Raw genomic sequence first — 3677 nt, forward strand, 5'->3', positions numbered from 1 at the left:
AGGAAAGAGAAGCTTAAGTAGGATTTTTTCGTTTCCAGCCTCTTGCCCCTCCTCTGTGAGTTTCAGAGCTCATTTGTGACTCAATATCCAGTGGTCTTCGCTGGCAGCGATGTTGCAAGCCTGGCAGTTTTTTGTTGTTGTATTTTTATTTTAAAAAAAAAAGCAAGAAAAAAATGAAGAATAAAAAAGAAAGAGAAAAACGTTTCTCCTCTACCCCACCGAGGGAAAAGTGCAGGTAAAAAAGGGCTGGGAAGCGTGCGGTGGTGATCTACACAGAATCTGCTGGAACAGCCCCACTGCCCATCTGACTAGGGCTGGTATTATCGCCTGCAGCGGCGAGAAAGCAGAGGGAAGGAGAGAGGGAGGGAGGGGAGAGGGAGGGAGGGGAGAGGGGGTGGCTAGAGGGATGGAGGGTGGGGGGGAGTTTCCGATCCATTAGTGAGAAGAAGCGAAGTCTAACAGCTAAATGGGGAGCAAAAAGCAGAACCAAAGGAAATCCAACACTGCCCTCGTGTGCTCACACCAGAGATCGGGTGGCTCACAGGTGTGTGGGTGTGTGTCCGCGTCCATCTGTTTGTGTGTTTGTGTGGGGGGGTGTTGGGGTGGGGGTCGGGGGACGCAGAGGCGTAGCCAGGGGGAGGTATCTCGGCAGCGAGCGGGGGGAATGATCCCCCCTGGGCCGGGGCCCGCTGGGGTGATGCTCAGGATCGGTTCCCGTGACGAAGGATGAATTTAAGGGTTTCAGAGGGAAAAGTATCTGCGGAATCAAGGCGAGCGGGGCCTGGTGGGGTTTGGGACCCTCTCTGCCCCCGGTCCTCACTGACTGGACGGGGAACCACGAAAAGCAAGGCCCGGTTGTGAGAGTGAAAAAAATCAGAGAGGCTCGGAGAGTGAAAAACGGGGAGACGGAGAGCGAGGCGCTGAGCTGGAGAGCCCAGTTGGAGAGGTTGGGCCTGAAGGAGGGAGAAGCTTCTGCCAGTCCTCTGTCCGGACTGTAGCCTGTGGCCCGATGCCTCATCCTTGCGACCCGAGGTCTTACGCAAGTAGCTTTAAAGCAACAAACACACTCATTCACCCCTGGCAGGCCAGGTGGCGGATGCCATCGTCATCCCCCCGCCGCAGCCCCAGCCCTTTAAGCGCGGGGCGGGAAGGGCTCCTCAAGGGGGTCTTCCCCTTCCCGGGAAGGCTGAGGTCGTCCGCCTTGAGCCACGGGGGGGAGAGGCGAGAGGGGGAGGACCTCGAGGAGGGAAGGGAGAAGTGGCAGAGGAGGGACACGTTTGGAAGCGTGAAGGGGTTGTCCGTCGATCCACTCCGGCCCGCGCTGGTGCCCCTGGTCTCCTGCGGCCCCGAGCGTCCGGACAGTCAGTCCGCGGTATTTACCGAGCGCTTTGGAGAGTACGATCCAGCAGAGTCGGTGGACGGGATCCCTGCCCACGAGGAGCTCCGTGCGGCTCGGTGCCTTCCTCCCCGCTCCCACTGGGGTCCCCACGCCGGCCGGGGGGAGGGCGGGAGCAGATGTGCACGAATACACACACACGCACTCCGAAGCAGATCCAGATGTCCGGGTGCGCGCGCCGCACATCCCACCCACGTTCGGCTCGGGAGGGCGAGCGGACACCCCGCTGCCAGATGACGCTCCAACACGCTCAGAGAAACCTGAATCGAGAAGCAGCGTGGCTCAGTGGAAAGAGCACGGGCTTTGGAGTCAGAGGTCACGGGTTCAAATCCCAGCTCGGCCACTTGTCAGCTGTGTGACTTTGGGCGAGTCACTTCACTTCTCGGTGCCTCGGTTCCCTCATCTGTAAAATGGGGATGAAGACTGTGAGCCCCACGTGGGACAACCAGATTCCCCTGTGTCTACCCCAGCGCTTAGAACAGTGCTCGGCACACAGTAAGCGCTTAACAAATACCAACATTATTATTATTATTATGAATTCGTTCACTCACTCGTGCGTTTGTATTTATTGAGGGCTTACTGCGTGCAAAACACTGCACTGAGTGGTTGGGACGGTACGATATAACAATAGACCGACACATTCCCCGCCCGCTACGAGGGTACCGATGCATACGCCCTCGCCTCTGGACGGTAAGCTCAGCTGTAGTCCATGAGCTCAACGTGGGCGGGGAAGGTGTCTGTAAATTGTTATATTGTACTCTCCCGAGGGCTCGGTACAGTGCTCTGCACACGGTAGGCGCTCAGTAAATACGATCGAATGAATACTGACCACGGGGCAGAGGCAGAGCCAGATAACCTCCACTGGCATCTCCCGGCGTTCCCGACTCGTCGCCCTGGACGCTGCCCAAGACGGAGCGGAGAGCACGGTTTCAACTTTGAGGGTCGTTTCTTCCAAGGGGACTCGGTGGCCCGGGACCACCAGGAGGCCGGTGAGGAGGCCTCGGGCCCAACGGGATTGTTTCCCGAGGCCAAGAATTTGTGCGTCGGTCTCCCCTGTGACATCTCCTCCTGCAGCCCTCGGAGACGTGGGGGAGGAGGGCTGGGAAGAGAGAAGTTGCCGAACTTTTTCCCTCTCTCCTCCCGTCCTTCACCTCCCCATCCGTCGCAGGCGGCCATGTTCCGCTGCAGTTGCCTGGCAACCGGAGCCGGCCTCGGGAACAGCTGATCCGGGCGGCTCGGTCCTCCGATGCGCTCGAGCAGCTGCAGAGGGTAACTCCTCCCCGGGTCCGGGGAGTTTCTCCTTTCACGATCCCCCTCCCGCAGCCTCCTCGACCTCCTGCCTCAGCAAAGGGCATTTCCTCCCCCACCCCTGCACACCTGCACCTCGGTCCTCGCCTCGCTTCTGCTCAGCAGCGTTTCCCCGCCGGCGCCCCGGCTGCTAGAGAGAGGAAGGGCCTGTGCCCATGTCCCACAACCGTCGCCCCAGCCCCCAAACGTCTCGTCTTCCAGCCCGAAGGCAACGCGTACCCAGAGAGTCCCCGGAGGAAGAGCGGAGAGGTCTTCTCAGATAACCCTTCATCACAACCTTCTGCTCTGAGTCCCCTGAGCCTGCTTCTTTGGAGCTCTGCAGGGTTTGGAATTGTAGGGATTGGAAAACAAGAGTGGGAAAGACCACATGGGTAGAAGGATTTTCTAGCTCGCTGCGAGCAGGGAACGCGTCCATTTGTTTCCGTGCTGTACGCTCCCAAGCGCTTAGTTCAGTGCTCTGCACGCAGAAAGCGCTCAGCAAATACGGCTGAATTACAGATTTTCCCCATCTCATAGCGGGGCTTCCGTTTCCACGGGCCACCAACCCCTTTCAAGCCATTCCAGAAATTCCTCTCCTTCCCCGGGGCTTCTCCAGCCAAGTCTCCATCGAAGATCGAGTCTCTCCCTTCCTTGAGCGAGCTCTCCTGCCCCCGTCACAGGCCCCCTCGGCCCTTTGAGCTGTAATACGAGTTCCTCTCCTGAGCTTTCTCCGGGGCCGCAGAGGCTTGACTGACCATCAGTGTGAAGGCAGGTTCTGCCGCTGAGCCGGGGGGAGAATTTGAGACTTCCCCTCCGGAGCCACCCCCTCCGCCCCCCGGCTCTCCCCGCCATGGGCCTGGTTGGTGCTCCATCCCCCGGCAGGATGCTGAGACGCCGGTCTGAATCTCCCCTCTCCCAGATCTGACCTGACCCCGTTTCTCTGGCCCCCTCCCTCCCGACCTCTGGCCCGACGGAAGGGTCAGCGGAAGGCAGT

This window comes from Ornithorhynchus anatinus, chromosome 4, assembly GCF_004115215.2.
Source record: "Ornithorhynchus anatinus isolate Pmale09 chromosome 4, mOrnAna1.pri.v4, whole genome shotgun sequence".
In the NCBI taxonomy this organism is placed as follows: Eukaryota; Metazoa; Chordata; class Mammalia; order Monotremata; family Ornithorhynchidae; genus Ornithorhynchus; species Ornithorhynchus anatinus.